The sequence below is a fragment of the Chelonia mydas genome, chromosome 14 (assembly GCF_015237465.2).
Source record: "Chelonia mydas isolate rCheMyd1 chromosome 14, rCheMyd1.pri.v2, whole genome shotgun sequence".
NCBI lineage: Eukaryota > Metazoa > Chordata > Testudines > Cheloniidae > Chelonia > Chelonia mydas.
The window spans coordinates 23,485,682-23,511,354 of NC_051254.2; the positions used below are offsets into that span (position 1 = coordinate 23,485,682).

Here is a 25,673-nt window from a genome sequence, read left to right on the forward strand (position 1 = left end):
TGGATAGTTATTGGTTTTTCCTAAAGTTAATTAAGTATTTTAGGAAAAATTGTCAGAGGCCACCAGAAAAAATTGTTGTGAGAAGCCCTGATTTAAACAACCCTCATAGCACACTGCTCCTATCAGCTCAATCAGCCATACACAGCTCCTCATTTTGGGCTCTAACAAGCATCAGTGCCCATTTCCACCCCTCCAGGCCTAGACTCGCCAAACTGACATCTCTTGCATCTCTGTGACCCACATTTTAGAGGTCTGGCCAGGCTCAGTAAATGTGGAACTGCACTGCATTCAACAGAGGGGGAAAACATGAGCACCTTAGACAGCAGTACTTAATCCATGAATAATGCAAAGGAAAGCTGCCGCTGTATCTCTCCAGCTCAGCCTACAGCTGCTACAATTCAGGTCAAGAGACCATATTCATCCAAAGGGCATTAAGCGCCTCAAAAACTCCTCTCCCCCTGCCCCTAGAGTCATTTCAGATGCACCTTGTTTTAGAATTGTGAGTTTATCACTATTTATCTGCTTTGCGATAGCACTCAGGAGCCCGTCATGGACCAGGGCCCCACTGTGCTAGGTGCTGGACCGACACAGAACAAAAACACGGTCCAACCCCCAGAGAGCTTCCAGTCCAAGTAGCCTTTAGCTGTCCATATTTCAACGGACTGAGGATGAGTTTACATGTGGATCTCATGGAGCTTCACTAGAATTCCCCTCCGCACAGTCCGATCAGCAACAGAGCAGCGGATTTTTGCCTGTTAATTTTCACAGGACAGCGCTAGTTGTAGATTCATTTCTTTCGCTGGGGGGAGGGGAGCTGCCTTTGGCTAGGCAGAGCAGCGTGAACACACTTCATGAGTGCTAGACAGCTCTGGAGCAGCCGCCTGTTCCTAGGCAGTAGCAGCACAGGAGTTCTCAGCAGAAACCACTGGCTGTAAATCTATTTTCACAGCTATTTTTAAGTCTGCGAAAATAAACGTACAGGGAATATGTCCCAGTTCTACAGTACATTTCCTTGCACTGGTATACCTGTTATACCTCTTCACAATGATAAATTGCCTTGGTAAGCTACAAAAGCTTAAGCTTCCATGCAATGGCCTCATACACCCACAGTCCCCTTGACTCAACATCATTAAGGGCACGTAAGTGCAACCTACAGGAATTCAGTCCAACTCTGCTCAAAACCTGACTGAATCAGTGAACCATGTTTGTTGACAGAACCAAGCACGTGTTCAGACCTGTAGCTCTAGGGAACCCATCGCTGCGGCTTGGCACACATGACATGCTTGAGATCAAGAGCAAACACCTTCCCCCCGAGATACAGGATGCACAACGCTCAGCCTCTGCAGCTCCGAAGTAGTTAATCTGCTAAACAGCCAGCAAGAGGCATGCCAGAAGATTCCAGTTTGGACACGGTGGAGAGCCTGGACGAGGCATCTTACGTCATCTTATAGAAGTACGTCCATCCAAAGACTCCTCCCTGCCCATTCAAATGAGCTACACCCTTGGGATCAAACACCTGAGTCATCCCTGCCAATTGCAGGGGTCGGGAATGGAACACATGAGAGAGGCTAGCAGAGACCTTGAAGCTTTTATGGCTTTGTAGATTGTGGGGAGGGTGGATTCTTTCCTCTCACGAAACTTCACCATTTTACTGTACAACATGTATTTACACACAAACTCACTCTTTCCCCTGCCCCAGGATACCCCAGCCTTCAGAGACATAAGCAGCATCTGGCCAAGCTACCTTATTATCTAGAGAGACCACAGCATCTGGGATAAATTTGCTTCAAGGCATGATGGGAGGCTGAGTTAGCCTATAATCCCCTGCAGGACCCTTGGGTGTGAAGGCTAGGAGAAGAAACGAACCTAGCGCCATGACATTTGGCGGTGGGTCTGATACAGGGTGTTCTTCATCCGCAGACCGTATTGGGGCTCAGTGGTAGGAAGGCTATTCTGAGCGCACTGAAGAGCTCTTTCTTGGTTTCATTCCTGAATTTCACCCAGATATGAACTGCTCACCACTGCCAAGTATTATAATTATTATTGTTTGTTTCAGAGGCTGCTGTGGTTGGCACACCACCGTCTCAGCAACTTCCCAACATTTGGGAGGTCACAGAGTGATAGGAAAGTTTTTAAAAGCTCTGCATTTTTAGGGTCGCTTATAAGGCTTTTGAAATGCCTAAAAACTGTCATTTTGTAAACTATCCATTTTTCCAATTCCAGATGGCACAAAAAGAAACCAAAAAGCTCAGGGAACTTCACTTATATCCCAGCGAGTTAGATCTGGTTCAGCACTGGTGGCTTTTATTGATTCTACATTTGAACAGAGAATCTATTTTCATAAGTTAGGCATAGCTTGTGCCTTCCTTTATTTGACACTTAACTATTAGATGGTTTTAAACAAAACAAAAAACCACCACCTAAAAATAGCAGGATAGTTCCGCGGAGAGACTGAAAGTTAGAAGAACAGGTTTCTATTCCCAGCTGTCCCTGACCTGCTGCTGTGTGACCTTGGACCAATCCTTTTGTCTCTCCCACCCTTTTTCTTGTCTATTTAGAGAGTGTACGCTCTTCAAAGCGGGGACGATCTTACTATATATTTGTACAGTGTCTTATAGGCACTACCATGATACACATGAAGAAGAAGAAGAGGCTAGTTTGTTGTAAGGCATATATAAGCCAGTACAATCATGATAACTTAAGTTAACAAAGAATCAGTGCTCTGCTCTATCTATGGTTAATTCCTGGCCCTTGTAGTTACGTAGGGGTGTTCAGAGCCCACTATGGCAAGCCCTTAGTCATGGACTTCAACTGGAGTTTTGCACATGGAGCGTCTGCAGTATCAAGCCTTTAACACGTAACACTGAGGTTTTTAGAGTACAGCTGAGACAATGCATTGGCTTCTCCCAGGGCTTTTCCCCACAGAGGGTATTTTTGAGCTGGGACATCAAAGCAGGATTCACTGTATGAATACACAGGGCAGCACCACAGTTCAGCTGAATTAGCTGCCCCTGGGAGAACCCAAATAACTGGCCAAAACTCCAGAATTGAAAATATTTCTAAATCAAGAACCAATTTGAAAATGTGCTAGTTCCTTCCAAGCCCTTATTATATAAGTGAACTGGGCTAAACAGCGAGTAGGAGGGAATCTCAGACTGAGACAAGTGTGCTAGTTTTAACAGTTGTGACCATGTTAAAACCTACCAGCTCATGGTCTGTGTGTAGAAGTTATCTGAAGACACTTCTCTTTGCATGGGACCAACTGGCCCCCTGCCTCTGAGAGGTTTAGTAATATTAGAATATTTCAGAGTCAAATGGTGAACCCACTGCACAGCCTGAGTGAACAGGTTTGATGCTGGGAAGAGCCTGGGAATACTGTCTCCTAATGGTAGGTGTGTGACAGCGCTAATAAAATGAATCCCTGTGAAGCTGCTCTTCAACTAAGCCATTAGAACTTAGGGCAGCTCACTGCATAACAGAGTACCTTTAAAACGCTTCCCTAGCCCTCCTCCCATGTGACCCTGTGCTGCTGTTAGTGCTCGGACTGAATATCAACCTGAAACAACACTGAGCATGGAACACAACACGGGATTTAGAATGCAATGCCAACTTTCTGTGAGCACAGACTCCACCCTCACATGTCAACTCAATTCAGTGACCTAGGATAAGCTATACAAATGTGGCCACAGTAGGTGAGAAAGTCAGACCCCTCAAGTATCTGTCAGACGCAGGCATGACTCAGCCAAGGTGAGGCTGCATGCAACATCTGTCATTCCTGTAGCCTCCCTTATTTGAGCCACTCCTCATCTTCCCATCTAAAGACAGATTATCATTTCATGTGGAAAATAAAACTAACTAGTGTATTTAATACCCACGAAACAGGTCATTTCTGTATGTGTTAAGCACCTGCTCCTAGGCTACCTCCATACTAGAACCTCACTGGCTTCCCTCCCACCAACCATTTCTATCCCCCAAATTATTCCAAGACCCAGAAAATGAAATACGGAGGAGGCAAAGCAAGGCTACGTCTCACTGTGCACTAAGCACATGATTTCCAGCTTGCGTATACATACTCGCAGTAGTTCCCACTGAGCTTGTGCAAGTATAAATAGCAGCGTAGCTGCAGTCACACACGTAGCTACAGTGGAAGCATGGCTTAGCCGTGCCAAGTACAAACCCACCTGAATCCCACAGGTAAATAGTCAGCATGGCTAAGCTCTGCCACCATAGCCTAAGAGACACGGCCTTCTGTTATCCAGGTCTCACCAGACGTGCTGGAGAGCAGCCTGACTAGTTAACCGATGCTACCATCCAGGGTGATGACAGACTTTCCTTCTCTAAAATCTGCCAAAGGACGCTTGACTTGCTCCCCCTCTCTTTAAGGTGTCCCTACTATCGGCTGGTAACCTGGTGGATCAGATGCATATTTGACCAAGATAACACATGGCAAGAAGCAAATCCAGGGCCTTTGGGATAAACAAACACCATGTCATCACCCATTCTGGCTGCCAGATTCCTGATCTTCCTGAAACTTAGATTTCCCAGAGATCCCAGGATGTTGCTAGAGAGTCATTCCCTTCCTGCACTAAAGATGCTCTCCAGTTCAGAAAGCTAGTGCTCTCTGGGTCATGAATCGGGCCATCTGCCGTTTCCACCCAGACACTGGTAAAAAGGTAAGAAAGCACACAGGGCTCTGGTCCTACCCATTCTTTACCTTCTTTTATTGGCAATACCTGCTGTGGTCACAGGCAGGAGTACTAACTACAGACTGTACAATAACTAACTTTAGACTGTTGGATTCTTGATTGCTTCCCTATCTTAGTTCTCAGGACATGACCAGGAAGCAAACAGCTGGCAAGAGCTAACACATCCACATTGATTTTTTTTTTAAAGTTACTTATTAAAATGTTTGAGATACAGATTATATTTCTTTGGTTGATTTATTATTGCTTTTCTTGTCGTGAAATGGGAGCTGGAAGCATTTTCATACACAGATTGTAAGGCTGCCCATTTCCACTGTCGCTTTAGTAAGTGCACCTATTATTGAAATACTATTTTTGCACTTAATATTCTCCGATAAACCACACCAGATGTCTTATGCCTCTTACAACAGCAGCATATGGGCTCCAGCAGAAAGGACACCACTGTCCCAAAGTTGCTGTGTCAGCATAATGGCCCTTTCTCCACCAATGCTAACCAATCCTGCTCTTTAAGTTTAGGTGCTGCAGACTGCCTGGCCCAACTAAATCCAGCCTGTGGAAAAGATCACAATATAAAAGCCTTTAAGCTATCCAAATGAAGCACAGTGGAAGCCATGGTCTCTTAGCCTGATACATCTCCCTGGAGCCTCCCAGTGAGGGAGGTGCCAGTCTATGACAAACCAAACAATCGTCAAATCTGATATCCAGTTGTGGCACATGTAACTTGCAGCCGTGGCAGTACAAGAATATAAACGCAGACATTACGTATCTGAAACCAGCTAGGAGCAAGCTGATGCAAGAAGTCTTTTATCACAAATCAAGTTACAATTACCAATGCATGCTCTATTAGCAATTGTGGCTTGATGTGTGATAAGAGACTTTCCAGGCATTCACATGCTTCACCATACCAGAGTCTCAAACTCACTGAAGCACAGCATAGAATCTACCTCTACCAGCTGCCAAATGGCACATGCCAAAGCACCTTCAAAGAGAAAGATAAAAGGCTCACTCAGGCATCAAACCTGCAGGCATAGGAAACAAAAGCCCCACAAACGTACAGACCTTCGAGAACAACCTAGATCCACATCCCTGGAATCCTTGAGGGCCAGACCCATTCAAAGCAGCCAGGCTGGGGTGTGGGGGAGCACACATCCCAGCACAGAGACTATAAAAAGATATGCTCCTCCCTGCTAGTTTCTGTCCATCTCTCTGGAAAACTGTCTCTGAAGAAGCCAAGGGGGTTAGTGTCAATGTGTTGAGCCAACCCAGAGCTCCAGTTGTTGGTAACAATGCTGCTCTCCCTCTGCTTCCCTAATAAAAAGTGGTTTGTTTCCACTTCCTGACTGGGCAGTTAATCCTGCACTTGGAACTTGGGAAAGGGATGCTGCAAAACGATCAGAGAGAGGAGAACGCAGTTTGCCATGCAGCCAATATTGAACTGTTTACTGTGGAGTCACAGAGATTAAATTGAGCTGGCAATTGTTTCCAACATCTAAGCAGACAAAAGACTCCATACACAACCAATGGAGTTTAGTGATGCTGGGGAATGGAAATAGGGGAAGTTTATGCACTGACCTCCCAGAACCTCTGGTACGGTATATGTCACTAGTCTATATGATACACACAGGCCTTGTTAAAACTACACTGATGCCAGGTCTACGCTACATATTTCTGCAGGCATATTGGTCAGGGGTGTCCTTTTGCCAGTCCTGCATAGCTTATTTCACCCAGGAGTGGTAGAATAAGCTATGCCAGTGATTAGTTTTGCTTTGCCAGCGTAGTATACCAATACAGCTCTACCGGCACAGCAATCCTAGTGCAGCTACCACGAGGTAAGCTCACCAAGGTCAACTTAGGTGGAAATGTTGTGCAAGACTTCGTCAAGTTGACCTCATGGTAAAACTAAAGCGCCTTGTGTTCCCTGTGTTTTTATCTTAGGATAGCTCATGCATGTCACCCCAAGGCAAAAAGACACCTTTTTTAGCAGCAAAGAAAAGGCCTTTGTTATAGCCAAGCCTCAAACCATGGCAGAGGCTCATATGGATGGCAGACCCGACATGTGTTAGCTCCAGGAATACATTGCTTAATTACGACTGAGCCAATGATATGATGGGTGTGGTTAATTAGTACTATCAGTTCAGAATGTCTGCGTATGTAGTCACAGTATATCATCAATGCACCAAACACTGAAAACAACAATCCCTTTCTGACCCTTTTTTGCCCCAGTACAATTCCTGCCTACTAGTTACACCCCAATCCAACAAACCACTGGCCCTGGAAGCAAGCTGCTCCTGGACTAAGACTCCTTTATGGTGTCCCACCCCCATTCCCTAGTCCAAATGCAGCCAAGTTTCCCAAGCAATTTGGGAACTCCTAGCTGCAGATTTTCGTGTTTAATCAGCTCTTTTCTGTGCTTAGCTGTCACACTCCCAGCACAGTTCTCTCCACCTCCCATGACCTGATTAGCTTGTCAATTTAATTCGGAATTTAAAATTCCTATTAACTGCCACTGAACACGCCCTCTTGAGGTACACGGGCAGGTGAGGATAGCTTGTCTAGCCACACCTCAGAAGGGAAAGAGATGATTGAAAGTCAAGCTGTAACCCTAGAAAATCCACCTGAGTTGCTCTGTTACTCCTGACTAGCATATCTGGTGCAATTTGTGACACCCACACATCACACTAGGACCACTAAGCAGCAGATCAAACCACCAGGTAAGCTGAGAGGCAGGTTTGATGGCCACCAGAAGAACCACAAAATAAAGAAAAAATAATTATTTAAAAGACGTCTGATCTATCAACTAGTTGACGCGAAATCTGTATAGAGCAACCATTCAAACAGTGATTGCACTTCTGCAGAAATGTCCAGGGAGAAAGCAGCCCATGCAGGAACGATGAATAATCCGCTTCTTACAACTGGCTTTGTCGTCAGCAGAGTTTGCTGAACAGACACTAATCAGCACTTCCTCACAATTACTGCTAATGCCAATGTTTCCCAAACTCTGGCCTGTGGGCTCCTAGGGGTCTCTATAACCTTCAGCTGGAATGATGCCTCCCTGCCCAGGTAGACAGACATGCACTAGCTTCTGCATGAGCGAGTGCTTTAAAAGTAGCAGTGTGGATGTTACTGCTCAGGCTTACCCCTCCCTCATCGCACCCCCAGTACAAGCCCACGCAAACCTCTGGGTCCAAACTCAGATGGCTAGCCCATGCCGCTGCCTGTGCCATAGCATCAACACTTCTATTTTTAGCATGCTAGCTCAACTTGAACTAGTGTATGCCTGTGTACCCAGGCTGGGAGGTATGCTCCCAGCCGCAGCGTAGGGGAACCCTGGGAATCTGCAGAGTGCTGAGAGATCACATGCTGTTGGCTTTCATTGTCTCCAACTGCTTCTATGAGCATCCAGGCTCTTAAATGGAAGGAAGTGCAAAAGGCAATTGGAATCCATCAGCCAGCCTAGCTGTCCCCCTGGGGCCCACTGCTACATAGATGGAGGAGGTGAAGGAGCTACCTTCAGGGACTGGAGCCATCAGTGAAACTGCAGCTGCTAGGGACCAGTAGGAGATAGGAACAAGGGCGGTATGCCCAGGGGAGAAGAGAACCAAGCATCAGGGAAAGGTACCAGAGAGCAGAGAACCATGGGCAAGAGAGAGGAAAAGTTGAGTCAGGGTAACCAGGCTGATTGATTTTAACAAAAACTGGGCAAAAGACTTATTGCACTAATGACACCAAAAATACACTAAACAGTTCCCTAATGTCACTTCACTGTGGAAGCAACTGCCATGGGCACATTAAGTGATCAGGAATAGGAGAAGAGGTGGTTCCCTCAACTGTGAATGGAAAGAAGAGCATCCAAGAGACATCTACCGAGATGTGCTCCAGCTTACTAAATAAGTTTGAGAACCCTTGGCTTACACAATTGTAAGTCCACATCCCAAAGTCCACTCAGGCCTTTACCTGAGTAAAGATTGCAGATTGTGGGCTTAGAGAACTGTCGATGTCCAATCAATGAACTCACTTGCTAACAAAAGCTTTCTTCCCCTACTACCAACCGCCAGATGTCTGAACTGAACATGCCGTGGTAGAGAATTAAGGTGAAGAATGTTTGCAGAATGATCCTTAAATACAATTTTAAAAAGTGGTGTCAAGAGGTAAAATGTAATGGGAGTAATAAGAAAATCTGTCTCCTTTAAACAGGTGCAAAGATGCTGAGTGCACATAAATTAGCAGCTGTTTTCAGCAGATGAATTTTAAGTTCTGGAGAGGTTCCCATTTAGCTAACAGGCCAGGATACAAGTGTGGCAGTTTAAAAAAAATAAATCCCAAAATACTGCACTTTGATAAAGAACCTGTTATCAGTGTGCCTATTCCTGTCAGACACCAATGTCAAGGGAATGACTGTAATAAAGGGAAATTGCCTTTTCCAAATATATATTTAATAGCTCGTAATGTTCAGCCCACACAGCCACCTCAATTTGTGAGAGAAGACTGCTCAGTGAATTGGGTTCTGCTGGAAGTGTCATTTCAAAATAAGTTACTTATATGTATGAAACTCAGTGTCAGTTGATGCCACATATGAAGTGTATATGCACTCAGGTATTAATAGCGCAGCGCACATTTTATAAGCTATGTAAGTTAGGGCGGTCCTCCAGAGTTAATGTATCCTCAGAGCTGCAAAGTTTCCTCTGATTTTTCCACACGGAGAATGAAAACCAACCAAACTCCAGCATCAGCCCTCCCCATCAATTACATGATGCAACCCTGTTGTATTTATTAAAAACCAACCTTTCTGAAACTTGGGTGCCTTAACTTAGGCCCCTAAAAATCCATATGTTGTCATCAAATTAAAGTGACCTGATTTTCACAGATCATTTGTTTTGGAACCTACCTTTAAGCACCCAGATGTGAAACCTGAATTTTGAGGGTATGCACATCAACAGTGAACCGTGATTCCAGCAACACTTCCTGTGTCCAATCAGATCAGAACTGGATTCAGTTCCCTGCGCACAGAGACAAACACAGGTAAGAGTGACTACTCCAGCTCACCAGATTAAATCCAGCATCTTCAGATGTGCTAGCCCAGCAGGCACTGGGCTGCTCAATGGGATCAGAACTCAGGTTTATAACACAGTCCATTTCTGGCTGGCAGAAGCCGAGGACACACTTTCTGTCTCACTGATATCACACACTGCTTTCCACTGACACAGTGATGAGGCATTCTCCAGGCATTTAACACAAGTTGTCCAAACAATAAGACAGCTGCCCCTCAAACCCTTGTTGCAATGATGGACAGAAAGTAGTCCAGTTTGGAGCCTCGTCTCGCCATTAGTCCAAGGCAGTGGTCACCAACCGGTCGATTGCGATCGACTGGTCGATCCTGGAGACTCTCCCAGTCGATCGCAATCTCCAGCCGCTAAAAGTCCGGCGGGCTCCCTGGCTGCCCCGGCCCCATGCTGCTCCCGGAAGCGGCCAGCATGCCCCCGTGACCCCGGGGGCGGGAGGCAGGGGTCTCTGCGCGCTGCTCCTGCCTGCAAGCACCGCCCCCACAGTTCCCATTGGCCGGGAATGGAGAACTGTGGCCAATGGGAGCTGTGGAGGTGGTGCCTGCACAGGGGGCAGTGCGCGGAACCACGTGCCCCCCCCCCAGAGGTGCACTGGCCCCTTCCAGGAGCAACATAGGGCCGGAGCAGGCAGGGAGCCTGCCTTAGGCCTTGTCTACACTGCCACTTACAGCACTGAAACTTTCTTTGCTCAGAGGTGTGAAAAAACAACTCCCTGAGCGATGCAAGTTTCAGCGCTGTAAAGTGGCAGCGTAGATAGTGTTACAGCGCTGGCAGCTGCGTTCCCAGTGCTGGTAGCTCCACCTCACGGAGGTGGTTTATTACAGCACTGGGAGAGCTCTCCCCCAGTGCTGGAGCTGCAACTACACAGTCATATCAAAGCACTGCCACGGCAGCGCTTTAACTTCGGCTGTGTAGACATACCCTTAGCCTCACTGCGCAGCTGCCTGGGAGCCGCCTGAGCTAAGTGCCGCCCGGTGGGATCCCGCACCCCAACCCCCAGCTCCGAGTCCCCTCCCAGAGCCAGGCCCCCATACCGCCTCCTGCACCCCAACACTCTGCCCCAGCCCAGAGCCCCCTCCACCACTCAAAACTCCCTCCGAGAGCTTGCACCCCGCCCGTCGTCCTGAATCCCAACCTCCTGCCCCAGGCTCAGCCCAGAGCCCCCTACCACACTCCAAACCCCTGGGCCCCAGCCCAGAGCCCGCATCCTGTCCCAAACCGCAACCCCCTGCCCCAGCCTGGTGAAAGCGAGTGAGAGTCGGGGAGAGTGAGTGACGGACAGGGGAGGATGGCGTGAGCAGGGCGGGGCCTTACGGAAGCGGCGGGGTAGATCCTGGGTTGCACTTAACTGCAAAAAGCAATCTTGTGTGTAACAAAGTTGGAGACCACTGGTCCAAGGCATTTGGGCTGCACCTTTCTCCTGGCAAATAATGGAGGCAGTTCAGACTTGTCAGTGGGGCTCCAGGGCTAGGCCATACTCGTTCCCCACCCAAACCCCAGATTTTCTGCCTCCAGCAGTGCAAAAAAAGCAGACTCTAGGACTTCCACCTTGCCTAACCACTGACATTCCAATTTTTAAAGTTTCTTGGAGGCAGCAGTGAGCCCCCTTCCTCTTTGGAGGTCCAACATCCCCGAGGCTTTGCTCCCCAAACAAAACTACCTGCCAAGCTCCTTCTCCATCATGGTCAAGATTAAAAATGAAAGTGGTCAGACTGGCCCTTCAAGATTTCCAGGACGGCTGAGGAAGGAGCACATCCTGATTCAATCACACGGGATGACCATGGGATATATAAACTAGCAAGAGGACACAAAAAGCTCAAGTCCAAAGTGATGCAGATTCTCTTCTGATTAGAGGTCACCTAGCCTCCATCAGGGCACCTCACACAGAAGGGACACTGAACACTAAAGCAGACTGGCAAAGCCATGAACTGACAGGTAACTGAGAATGGTTCCCGAACAAAGAAGTATTCCAGCTGATATCCAAGGGGCCAGACTGCTCCCATGTGGACCCATCTTCATGCAGTCAAAATGCAAAAACTAAGCTCATGTTCACCAGAGCAGACATCACTGGGAATAAATGCTCTGGTTCACAAATGGACATATCTCTTATGTGCCCTCCTTGTCCCCAGGTCGGCTTTTGCATCCCAAACCAGGTTACACAAGTCTGACAATTGGTTACTGAGCAGCAACAGATGGAATATTCTTCCAGTGTAACAGATACGCTCCAAACTCTCTATCCTCCTGAACCTCACAGGATATGGACAAAACTCTTACTAGTGTCAAGACCCAGGAAACCAAACATCCCAGTTCTGCTGGATTTCTTACAGAACAGCCGAGACCTCCCCTCACTGCATCTCACATCTCAGAGCTGAAGTGTCCTGAACACAAGCTGATCCAAGTCTGTAGCAGATATTAGGGTTCCCTTGGGTGGAGGCAGGATATCTGTCCAAACCAACAGTCAGGCCTATCTGCCTGGCCTGGAACCTGCACCAGAGTAACAAGCTCTCACAACCATCCATTCAAACAATGGCATCTAGGTGCCTGCATTTCCAATCCTTGAAGATATAGCTCCCGGTTGCAATCCCACTAGCTAGAAGAGTCTCTAAAATATCTGCTCTTAAAAGACCAGAGCCTTACTGAGCATCCTAAGAGCATAAGGTAGTTCTTTTATACTCATTCACTACCCAGGAAAATTCTTCCTTCCACACATGCCAGGAGATCATTCTTCCTGAGTTTTCCCCAAAGCCTAACCAACCAGAAGAAAAACCATAAACTGTGGGATATTAGATGTGAGAAGACCAGCTAGGGGGATCGAGTGCAACATCAGCAAAACATATGCAGGTCCAGACTGATCTCAGAAGGCATAGTGCCTACTCCACATGTTCTCCAGCAGCCTTCTGGGCAGAAAGACTGACGGTCACCAGAAGAACTCTGTAAAGTGGCAACCAGGTCACTCATTTTCAAACCCTTTATTCAAGCACTACAGGCTCGATCTCCTATCCTTCACAGCAGCATCCTTCTGCAGGAAGGTGATCCAAGTGGTAATTCCAACATTAGATTAATAATAATTAGATTAATTCTAGGGAAGAGAGAACCTTCTTCTGTTTTATTCATCTCTCACCCTGACTTTTTTTTTTTTTTTTTAAACTGGTCACTACATATCTTGGACTGGGAAAGAGCTCAGGATTCAGAAGGGAAAGTTTGTTACCTAACCATGATTTCCTTTCTGGGACTGATCTCTCCCCAAATCTCCCCTTCCCGAGGTAAACTCTTCAGGTATGTCTCGGAGGACATCTTCCTGGGACCATGTATATAGTTATCCCAGTTGAACAAGCACTGCCTTAAAAAGTTAAAATGTAAGACAAATAGTGTTTTGATACAGCTGTGGAAATAATCATCTGGCATGCGGTCAGAAGGGTCATGGCCAAATCTTGGTGCCCTGTGGACAACCCAGAACTGCCTCGGATACCTCCCAAATGTCACAGATGGGGAAAGATGTCAATCCCAGAAAGTTATTCAAGGAGCAATTTTTCCAGAATCACCCTTAGAGAAGTTGGAGGCAATGGCTTGTTATGGCAAACACACCTGGGGATCTTCATTGTTTTCTAGCAAGAAACACGGTGACAGTTTTATTGGGGCTAAAGAGCCGTTGAACTCCTGCTCCACACATATATTTGTCAATCTTTATGCAGCTAATATTTACAAGAGATAGAGAACACAGAGGTAACTGTGTACACAAGGCTGCCCACGAGGCCATCCCTTTTTGCAACAATTAAGATTTTCTGCTATAACCAGGAATTAATTTTCCAGACTACTCAGGACTCTGTTTGCCATCAAATAAACTGGACACATTAGCACAATTTTCACTCTATCCAAGCTGGACCATCCTATAGTTCATATTAATAACATAGGTAAAATGTTCCGATCAGAAACATCCGAGGAGACAAATCTATTTTAGTTATGTGAGTGCAATGTAAGTACATAGCTACACAAATGAAAAGGGGAATTTTGCATTTTGTATTTTTTTTTTTAACTGAACAAGGACAAGCTATCCCAAATTAATGAAAAGTTTCTGATCTCCAATTTGTATCGTTAACTGATCACTTGAGAAACACAACTCTAACCACAACAAGTGAATACTACAACATATAAAACATTCTGCCCAGAGACGGGCACAGAAATCACTTTCATCGGTATAAAACCACAAAGATTCCTTGACTAGCAGAGTTCAATGTGCACTGCAGAGGCAGCATGCTCAGGCGAGCTGAGAGGAGGGGGAGGAGGAAGACATAGCCTCACCAGCAAATTCTGATTAAGGAACAAGGGACCGCAAGAGCCCTATTTAGGCAGAAGAACGGTGGCTGGAATATGGCACAATGTGCGTGTGGGAGGAAGCTGTGAAGTTGGATCCTTCCTTAGGGTTTCAGCAAGGTGTTGCCTGTTCCAATTGCCTTCACCTACCTAACAATAGATTTTGATACTTAGTTTAAGCTTTTCAGGCCATCCCCCTCCCGGTAAAAATTCTCTCGTGAAGAATAGACTGAGCTAACTCCCAAACCTGCCCTTTTCTTTGCAGTAATAGAAATAGTATTTTTAATGACTCACTGGAACTAAGTGCATTTGACATCATGAGCGTATTTGTGTATCCTAGCAACCATCTGACAGCAAACATTTTGCAGGCCTTTCCCCTTCTCCAAACACAGCAGTGAGGATGGACTCCAGGGCATTCTCAATAAGACAACTAGTTTTGGCAACTAATATATATACATTATATATATATACATATATAAAAAGACAATCCAACCCCATTAGCCACCTTCCTCCCTGGCCCAAAAGTTTGCCTTCACCGAGAAAAGTAATCCTGCTGAAAGTGGGTTTTCACTCGTTGGTTTAGTGGACATAATGGTGACTGGCCAGCAGAGACAAATCACATTCAGCATCATAAAATATAATCATTGGGAAAATCTACTAGGAGCAGGTTTTACCTACTACAACTAGCTGACACAATGCTGAATGCAACTTGTCTCTAGCCACACTGAACACTCAGGTGTAGTCAGCATCACGTCTGCTACTCAGAACACCGAAATCACATACAACGAGGATTATACATTCTAGTGAATATGATCCCCCTGCTCCTCCCAACTGTTGCACCATCCATGTGGACCCTGCACCTCATTTTATTCACTGTGTCTGTCAGCCCATGGGGACCCTGCACTCCATATACCCTCACAGGGACCCCACGCCGCCAGCCTCCGCACCCCCCATCAATCATTGCACACCCCCCCGAGACCCCACGCCCCCGGGCTCCAAACACCCCATCAGCCACTGCACCCCCACACTGGGACCCCACGCCCCCGGGCTCCAAACACCCCATCAGCCGCTGCACCCCCACACTGGGACCCCACGCCCCCAGGCTCCAAACACCCCATCAGCCTCTGCACCCCCCCCCCCCCGAGACCCCACACCCCCCATCCCCCAACCTCTACACCCTCACCAGCCAGGACACCGACCTATGAGGATCCTGTGCCCCACAACCCCCCAGCTTGTGTCCCCCACCAGGCACCGCCCCACGTCCCCCAACTTCCACACACCTCATCAGTCACCGCGCCCTGCGCCCCGCACGGGGCGGGCGGGGACGGCCCGAGACGCGGCGCCACCAGCCCCGGGGGCCAAGGGCCGCTGCGCTCTGCTCCGGCGGGAGGCTCCGGCAGCGCCGGGTTCAGGGATCCCCGCCCCCACCCGCTGCTGCCCAGGCCTCGCTGGCGAGTGACGAAGCCGTCACTAATCGCAGCCCGTAAGCCAATGGCAGGAGGGGGCGGGACCTGCCCCGTTGTCAATTTACATCCAATCCGGTGAGGTTTGCGGAGCAGGAAACCGCGGACCCATCCGTGGGGCCACCCGGCCCCCGTACGCCCCCGGCCGGCCCTGCCCGCGCGGCTCCTCTCCTCCAAGGCGCCGCTTGCCCCTGAGGAGACCCCGACCCTGAGACACACCCCCAGGCCCTCCCGGCTTCCGTGCCCGCCACAGGGCGTCTCCCCGGCAGCCCCCATCCCAGCGCCCCTCCCGGCTTCCGTCAGCCCGCCGCCGCCCCGGCAGCCCCCCGCTGACACACTCATCCCCAGAGCCGAAGAGCCCGCGCTCCTGCTCCCGAGCCGGCTCTGCGCGCCCCGCGCTCAGGCCGGCCCCGCCCCGGAGCGGACACCGGGCCCGGGACCCGGACTCACCCGGGTGCATCCCCTGTCACGGCAGCAGCATCTCCCCCGTCGCGTCCCCCGGCTCCGAAGCCTGCCTCATCCGGGCTCCGCGGGGGCGGGGCCGCCGCTGTGACGCTAGCCGACGGGGCGGGGCTTGGGCCGCACATCACAGCGAGCGGCGCGGCCGCGGCCCAGACTCGCCCCTGTGGGGGGCGGAGCTATGGCTGCGCTTGCTACACAGGGGCGGGGCTAGGAGCCGGCTTCCAGACCCCAGACCCCCCTCCGCCCGCCCCTGGGGGCGGGGCGCAGGCCTGGCCTGGCCTTGCTCCGCCCCCTGAGGCCGCGGCCCGGGAGGCGGCGGGGCGGGGCTTGGAGCCTGTCGCCGCCCTGCCGCGCGGCAGCCGGGGCTCGCCCGCTGCGGGCTGCAGGCGCCGGGGCTGGGGGCGTTTGCAGCAGAGCTGCCCGGGTGGGTCCGGCGGGGTAACGGGGGGCCGGGCCTGCCTTGTCGTGCGGCTCAGACCGTGATGCCGGGGCCCCTGCTGGCCCGATGGGGAAACCGCTGGGCCCCGGCCCTGCCGGGCGTAAGGGGGCGGGGTGCCAAGGGGGCAATGTGTGGGCAGGTCCCCCTGGGACTGGGTAGCTCTGAGCTGGCCAAGGCTTTGTGAGGACCCCATTAGGGCCTGGCGGGGCCGCAGCTCGCTGCGACTGGGCCTCGGTCCGCCCTGGCCCGCCCGGTGCCGCAGGGATGATCCAGACACACCGTGGCAACGATTCCCCAGGCCTTGTCTTGGGAGCAAAAGACGTGCAGAAACGAGCTGTGCTTGCAGGTGTAGAGGGGGCTGCTGGGTCTGGGGGATCGAGGGAAGCAGGGCGATTGCCTGGCACCAGAGTACAGCGCCTGGGTGGCGCTGCTCCTGTGCCCCGGGGACTGGGTTCAGATCACCCTTCATGCTTCAGATATCGAAGCAGCAGGGCCGTGACTGAGCAAACGGAGCAGCTCGGTGCTCAGCGACAGCTCATATGCCGCCCAGGATGGCGGAGGAAGAAAGTTGGCTGCGGCACTAATGAAGGGGGTACGCTCTGCGGCTGTTCTGCCTTCCCAGACATGCTGTCTTGTTGCGAGGGAAGCACAGCGTGTTATCTCGAGAGCTGATCAGACAAATGGGATAGAAAATGGCTTTTTGTCAAACACAGGCTTTTGTAGAAGTCACTTTCAATTATTTTCCCCTTTTTTGATAGAAAAACCTGAAATCAAACATTGGTTAAAATGTTTTGGGTTTTGTTTTAAAAAATTACCAAAAACTTTAACCAAAACTGCCTTGTGTCAACCTTCCCATTCTCTCCCCCCCCCCTTTTTTTTTAAAAAAGGGAAATTTTAACTAACAAAATTTTAACTAACAATTTTAACTAACAAAAAATATTTTTAGTTTTCCTGTGAAGAAAAATTGGCATTTTTGGTAAATCCCCATGGAAGACTAACCACGTGAGAACTCCAAGGAGAATCATCAGTGCTCACAGAAAGACAGCAGATCTGTGCCATTCCCTGGTAACTCTGTACTCAACTTTAGTGACATGCTTCATTCTCCTCTTGCTCTTGCATTGTTTAAGATGCATATTTTTGTGGTTCATTTGGAGGGAAACAATGGATTTATGAGAGCAAAAAGTCACAACTATGACCCTCATCCCCACCATCATCCTGCTCTTCAGCTGGGATTTCGTGAGAGGGATCCCTTGCATTTCTCCTCCTGTCTCTCCCCCCCCCCCCCCGAAGTTATAAATTGTAGATTTGTGATAAGGGACTTCTTGTATCAGCTTGCTCCTAGCTGTGTTCCCATCATTGGATATTGGATTCCCTTCTGTTCTGACCTCCTAGTATCATGTCCCCAGCTGCCATCCTACTGGTGTGTGAGTGAGATGTCCCAGCCACCCTGTGAAAGCAACAGCAGGCGGTGAAAGGGGCCATGTCTAGGGTAACAGAAAAGAGGTTGCTGGACTATAGAACTACAGAGTAAATGAGATAGTAACAAAGCTATAAGGGGGTGTGCAATTGGGCCAAATGCAGCATCCGTGCCCAGTGTCGGATCAGTGGCCGGTCTGGAATCCTATTGATTCAGTAAATGTAACCAAAAAGGAACTGTGTTTCTCAGAGGCCAAGATTCAGTCACTCTATGAAAGGGGAAGTGGGGGACAGGAAATGTGGTTAAAGTCAGGAAACAGAGCAGCTGATAGTCGCCTGTGTGTTTCAGGTCTTCCCCACTGTTTCAGCTGAAACCCTGTGACGATCACATTGCGCATCTTGAGTTTTTGTCGCTAGAAAGTTAGTGTCTGGTCAATATCTGAAAGTTCAGATGCTTGGTCTGGGGAAAACCAGTGAAGACAGAGGAGGGTAGGAGGAGTGAGGCACTCAGATATCTTAGTGAGGAGCCTGGTATAAGAATTTAGCCAGCAGATTACATAGACAAGCCAGATCCCTGTTTTGTTGGATTGTCCCAGCATCTCTGCCAGTTATACTGGAACTGCTGATTGGGTCCTATCTCAATAGTTCAGCTGCCTTGCTCCTTGCATGCTCTGGGATTCAAACTTTACTTTTGGACACAGCATAGAGAAGCCCCAGGACCCCGAAAGAGATGGCTGGCCCCCAAAGTCATGATAAAATAAGGGAATGAGCCCTGGAGGCTGCTGTGGGGAGGAAGTGTTGAAGCAAAGCAGAAAAATTCAGTTGACATCATGACAAAATGGGCATTTACTGCAAGTGGGGTACTGAGACTCACTGTGACACGTGTGGAATCTCCTATATCAAGACTAGAAAATCTAGCTAATACTACAATAAATCAGCCTGCTCCAGCTGGGAAATGTTCACTGTCTTTTAGTCATGCTTCCTGTTCTTAGTAAGAGTGGGGTGAGGTCACCAGCAGATCCCAGCCCCAGTGTCACTCCCCGAACCTCCCAGGTTTTCTGAGCTGCCAAACCTGCCTGCATTTCCACTAGCTGCCAGCCCTCTCCCAGGGCTTTTCTTTATGCACTTGGTTTGGCACCATCAAATTGCACAAGAGATAATCTCTGTAACTGCTTTGTCTTGCCATCACCCTCATTCTCCTTCCCCTCCCACCTACTGTCACGCTCACGGTGTCTTGTTTCAAATTAGACTGTAGGCCAGTGTTTCCCAAAGGGTGGGTCCCAGGAAGGTCACTACATCCAGGGCCTGATTAAACCATCCCTGGGCCCTGCCTTAGGCAAACATTTACTTCTCCCAGGCTGGAGTGGAGGGAAGGTGAGGGTGAAGAGCAAGTCTGCCCTGCACTCACCCTGCGTTGGCACCTCCTAATACAAGACCTAGAACAGGGGAGCTGGGCCCAGCCCCACAGGACTGTAGCTGCTGCTGTGGGGTGATCTCAGTCTCCAACCCATCCCCCAGAGCCTTCCCTATGTACCGAACTAGGATTAGGGGCAGAGGCTGCATATATGCAATGGTGGGTCATAAAAAAAGATAAAACACAGTTTGTGGGTTGCCTTAGTGAAAAGTTTGGGAACCACTGATCTGGGCTCCTCAGGGTTGGTGTGGGTTCGTACAGCACCCAGCACAATGGAGCCTTGGCCCTCTCAGAGCTACCGCAATATAAATAGTGGGTCAGATCCTCAGTGGCACTGCTGCTTTGACTTCAACAGAGCCACAGTGGTTTATCCAACTGAGGATCTGGCTTAATACAACCCAGGACAAGTTCCCATGTGGACTTCTGTGTGACTCACTTAGCTGCTCTGTGCTCCAGTTCCCTCCTCTGTGATGCACAGAAGATAGTTACCTGCCTCGCTTGGCTGCTGGGAGGCTTAATTCGTGTTTTGCAAAGAGCTATGAGAAGGGCTACATGTGGCTTCACTGTCATTCCTGGTGCACGGCCCCCTGCTGGCACCCCAACTCCAACCACCCTATTGCTAAGCCCTTCCCCACAACCTCTACAGTTAGAGAAATTACAATATAGTGACATGGTTTTGTGTGCTAACATCTGGTCCCTTCCTACCCCTTCTCTAACGTGCCCCACCCTTCTCCCTATTCCCCCATCAGTCTTCTGTCTTCCTCCCCCAAGTCCCACTTTCTACCTTAGATTGCTATATGGCTCCGTGTCTGGAGTATCTGAGCACCTCACAAGCTTTGACCTATTGGTCTTTACAGCACCCCTGAGTGATGGGGAATAGGGCCTGGATCCACAACGGGACTTAGGCATTGTGATGGTCAGCACTGGGGCACCGAGAACCTCACAGGAATGACACTGCAATCCACAAAGCTGCTAGGCCCTCAGGCTCCCTCTCCAATGCATGGGGAGAGACAGGCATCTAAGAATGGGATCTACAAAAGCCAGTTCCCTAGGTAGGGAGCTACCTCAGCCAGTCAGTGGGGGATGCCAACAACAGGGGGGTGTGCTAAACTCTGCCCTCCCCTGGAGTTTGGCACCTAGGCTGGGCTGTAGGTAGGTGCCCGTTGTCACAGGTTCCCTCTGGGACGCCACCGGGAACTGGGGTACCACTGAGCCCTCTGACTCACCAGCCTGGGCTCCCTCTCACACTGTGCTGCTCTCACAAGCTACAGACCTGCTCCTGTTCCTGACTCCCTCCAGTATGCTCACAGGTAGGGACACACCCAGCTGCAGTTACATGCAGGCTCTCTGACCAGCCACTGCATGAACCAACAACAGAGAGGCTACAGCCAAAATAACTGCCAGCTTCCCAGCCTAGGATTCCCCCCCACTGGAGTATAAACCCAAAATTATACCGTCTTGCATTGCACAGGGAACTGTACAACTTAAGCTCATAGAGTTCGCCCCTCCCTCAATGCGGAGAGGAAATGCAACAGCCCCCTGAGCTTAAGATTCCCAAACACTTCACTCCAAACTTACTGGTTTAGATTAAAGCATACAATAAGTTTATTAATTACAAAAAGATAGATTTTAAGTCATTATAAGTGATAGCAAACAAATGAAAGCAGATTATCTAGTAAATTAAAAAAACACAAACTCAGCCTAAGATACTAGAAAGATAGGATATGAATTAGCAAATTCTCACCCTGGCTGATGATACAAGCAGGCTGCAGATTATTAAGGCACAAGCTACACTTGCTTTGCAGCTTGGAATCCCCAGGTTTTCTTACACAGGCTAGAAATCCGTTTAGCCTGAGTCCAGCACTCCCCCCAGTTCAGCCTTTGTTCCTCAGGTGTTTTCAGAAGTCCTCTTGTGTGGGGAGTGAAGAACAACCAATGATGTCACTCCCAGCCTTATATAGCTTTCTCATATGGCAGGAACCCTTTGTCCCAGACTCAGTTTGTGGAAAAACATTGACATCCCAAGATGGAGTCCAGAGTTATGTGGCCTGGTTATGTAGTGAAGTCATGTGGTCTGGCTTCTTCATTGTTGTACCAGGAAGGCTAGTGGTGGTGTCACCCAGAGTAAGCACTATTGAAATACAGACACATAGTCAATATTCCTAACTTTTAGATACAAAAATGATACATGCACAAAAATAGGATAATCATATTCAGCAAATCATAACTTTTCCAATGAAACGTCATATGACCCATCTTGTACCAAATCCATCATAATTATGCCATAATCGTATCATAATAATATCACTGTTAAGAATATGGGGTGCAGTGTCACACCTATATCTGCTAGCGATCCACGACCGGGAACCCCTATCCTGGAGTCAGGCGGCTGCCTTCCTCCTCACATAGCAGTGGGGAGAAGGGGAGAAGATGGCCCCACTGTGTAACATTTAGCCCAGTGGTTTTAGCATTCATCTGGAATGTGGAAGACCTGGGTTGAATGCCTCCCGCTGCCTGATGGAGAGCAAAGATTTCAATTCGGATCTCCCGCCTCTCAGGAACGTGCTCTAATCACTAAAAAGTCATGAGAGCAGAGGGATTAGATCCTGGGTGTGCAAGGAGAGACTGAGGGAACCCTACTCCCCCATCAGAACATCCCACAGCTCAGTAGCTAGAGCACTCCCTTGAGAGATGTAGGAGATGAGACCCCTGTTCAAATCCTTCCTCCTCATGAGGTAGAGGGGGGAATTGAACCAGGGTCTTCCCCAGCCCCATAGGTGCTCTGACCAGTGGCTAACAGTTATAAGGTAGGTGTTGTTCTCCTTCCACCGGCCAGATTTTGATGGGGACTCAAGCCAGGAGGTGGCCTCTAAACACCCCTCCCAGACCAGGCCCTGTAGGCAAGTGAGGTGCTCCTCCACTTGTCTTCTTCCACCTTGTGGATGGCTCTGGGACTTAGGCAGGAGATAGGCATCCAGATGCCTAAAGGGAGGCAGCAGCGCACATGCCCAGAGGTAGGGGCCAAGTTTGGGCACCTACAGGATTACGTGGCAACCAAGTGTGGGGTTCTGTGAGTCACAGTGGTGCCTAAAACTGTGACTTAGACACATACGTGGATCTGGGCCTATGTGATTTTGTGGCTGGTAATAGCAGGGGCTGGACTTAATGACTCAGGAGGACCCTGCTAGTCCTATGGCCCTAGGTCTTCCCCAAGACCATGCAGGGTAGGGCCAGGAATAGAACCTGGTCTCCTCAGTCCCAGGCAAGTGCTCCAGCCACTGGCCCGTCCGTCTTCTTGGTCCTTCCATCCCTGTCCCTGCTCCCCACACCATCATGAGAAATATGCACAGACAATGTAGCTGCTTTGCCTATCCCATCAAAGCCCTGTTAGAGTGGAACAAGTGACCACTGGGAGAGACTGTGAGAAGCTCTGTGTTTCAGGTGACCTGCTGGTCATAAGCCAGTGTCTGGGAGGGTTTGAGCCTCAGAGACAAACCCTTCATCAGTCACTGTCACTCTTTGCCTGGTATGTCACAGTCATACTTACAGCCTCCTTTCAGCTGCATGCGGTGCGATTGATTTGCTTGTGGCCCGTCCCAAGTGACCCGGAAAGATCATGTTTCAAGGTGAAAAGGCTGACATGAAGTTCCTGTCTACATACAAAGGGGCCCATTAAAAATACCCTTAACAGATGAGATCAAATGGTGACCATGGCCTGAAATCCCTGGGTATAGAAAGGGCAAAGATGCAGTCCTCGTTCTCCTGCAGTAGTGACAGATGCCTTAGGACAGGGAGATGCCTAATCTTTACCCAACTGAGGGCTGTGTGGCAACTTGTCACTGGCCCAAAGTCATTCTTAATTTGCATAAAAGGGAACAAATTAGAGCTGCCCTCCTCTTTAATGAATACAAAGAGTGGCCAGAAGACACTGCAGGTTCCAGCAGGCAATGCTCTATGGATCCAATATTCTCCTTATGTGTCACCTTAGGTCACATTGTAGAATTGTATGAGCTGCACCCAGGGGCCACATTTTGTTCACGCCTGTTCTGAGAGAAGCCAGAGTGTGCTGGGGGTCAAAGAGACACAGAATCAGTCAGCCTGGAGCTTACCGACAAGTGCTATATGTACCACGGCACCTCCAGAACCAAGCTCTAGCTCAGCAGAGACAAAGCACCAAATGGATATAAAAAGTGAACTCTCCTTTCTCCCTACAGTAATCTCTCTGGTTTGGGGCAGGGCAGGATGGGGTATGGGAACTTGGCACTATTCCTGCCCATGCTAAACCATTCCTATACTATAGTGTCTCCAGGGCTGACAACTCAACACTCTTCACCAGCGACAAATACTTAACACAGAGTAAAATACAACATTCATGCTTCTCTGAGGGGAAAGCCCCAAATGTCCCCTATGTTAGACTGCATCTACAAAGTATGGTCCATATAACAAACCCTGGAAACAGACAGAAGGTTAATGATGATGATCTGGATTATTATATAGTGCCAAGGATATAAAGAATGCTCTACAGCAGTAAAATTCACCTCTAACAAAGTCCCTGTCCAGATAATCTTAAACTAGATCAATATATTTGAAAGCCATAAGGGACTATTATGATAACCTAACAAGCCAGAAAATGACACCCAATAACTTCTGCATCAAGCCCATAACTTCTGGCTGAACCACAGCAGATCTTTTAGAAAAAATATCCCATTTTGATTTAAAGACTTCAAGTGATGGAGAAACCACCGCATGCCTTGGAAGGTTGTTCCAATGGTTAATTATCCTCACTGTGTGGTGGGGTTTTTTGTTTGTTTGTTTTGTTCTAATTGTGCCTTGTTTCCCGTTTGAATTGGACTATCTTCAGCTTCCAGCCCCTGGATCTTGTTATGCTTTTGGCTGGTGCATCAAAAAGGTCTCTGCTATCAGAAATCTTCTCCCCAAGTAAGTACTTACAGACTGCGATCAAATCCATCTCGTAACCTTCTCTTTGGTAAGTAAACTAGATTGAGCTTCTTAAATTTCTCACTGTAAGGCAGGTTTCCCAGACCTTGAATTGTTCGTATGGCTCTCTGCTGAACACTTTCCAGGTGAGAGCCTGGCTCTGCAGTCCTTATTCATGCAAAACTCCCAGTATAAAGTCAGTGGGCCCAATGCTGCTCTCAGTGTAGTCAGTGGGAACTTGCTTTGGCTGAAGGATTGCAGGCTCTGGCCCAAGAATTCTATCTGGCTTAGATCAGAGCGTACTTCAATGCTAAGGCACTCTTGCACTGTATAAACCAATAGGGAGCCGCAGAAGTTGAAATTTCAATTTATTCTGACCACTACAATTGTGTGCAAAACTGTTCTAGGACCTATCCAGGGATGGCCACAGGGAGAGAGGCAAATGGCCACAGTTGAAGTCAGTGGAGGTGCCTGAGCTATCTTAAGAGAGGGCTGCTGGCAACGTGTTTTCTGACTGAGCCCAGCACCTTTGGATTTCACTCCATCCCTTGGTCTGTACTGACCTGAGTTTGCAAACCCTCAGGGTCCCTGCACTCCCTGAATCATGAGGAAGGGGAAGATGTGTGAGGCTGGGCAGTGGGAGGCGGCTGCGAGGGGTGGGGGGCTGGGGGCGGTTCTTGCTGGAGGGCTTGAATTGTTTAATATCTTTACTATGGCTGCAATATTATGAGCTAGAAGTAACTAAGGGAGGCTGTTTATTTAATATGTGCACAGTACATCCTCAAAGAATGTCAAGGGCACCTCTAGCTTGGCATGGGCTTCCTTACTGCATCGGAAATCTAAAGCAATAAGATAAATGAATAATGCACCCAGGTCTGAGCGGGGGGGGGGCGGGGGGGGGATTGGGGGGGGGGCTGTGCACTGTCTGGGCTCTGGGTGCATTCCAAACACACTTGTTGCAGCATTTGTCTAATACATTTGAATACATTGTCGCGCTACAGACCCATGAGACACAAGGACGAAGAGCGTAGAGCCATTGACAGAAGAAAATCACATTTGCAGGCTACTGTCATTGCACAGAATGGCTGAATAGTCTATTTCAGCATAGCTGAGCACATGTGACTGTTATTCCTATTGTAACCTATCCTGAACTGCACTCTTTGCAATACAGGTCCCACTAAGGAGGGAGGCGAGGACGGAGGAATGAAATACAAAGCCCCTCAATTTATGCCAATATGCTTTTATGAGCATCAGCCTGTGGCTCCATTCTCAGCTCTGCCAGTTCACAGATTTTGGATAAGTTGCAGCCTTTCAGTGTGCCTCAGTTTCCCCATTTTGTACAACAGGAATATTAACATTTGGCCACCTTTGTAAAGTGCTTTGGGAACTAGCGGGGAAAGGGCTATAGAAGCACAGAGTATTCTTACCATAGAAGTGTTGTGTAGTAGTATTAAATGACCCTTTAAG

General features: G+C 48.8%; 1 protein-coding gene across 10 annotated transcripts in view; it reads right to left on the reverse strand.

The window, feature by feature from the left end:
- The window catches only part of NDEL1 (nudE neurodevelopment protein 1 like 1), a 43,758-nt gene extending 27,635 nt beyond the window's left edge, over positions 1 to 16,123 (reverse strand). For 2 of the 10 annotated variants that reach the window (XR_005227694.2, XM_037914434.2), the window contains exons 1-2: positions 15,988 to 16,112; positions 9,589 to 9,700 (exon numbers count right to left, since the gene is read on the reverse strand). The gene's annotated coding sequence lies outside the window, so the exon portion shown is untranslated. Of the gene's footprint in view, positions 1 to 9,588; positions 9,701 to 15,354; positions 15,532 to 15,987 lie in introns of those variants that run through there. The other 8 variants (XR_006285653.1, XM_043527748.1, XM_037914435.2 and 5 more) reach the window with 7 other exon arrangements.
- Positions 16,124 to 25,673: the final 9,550 nt, after the last annotated feature.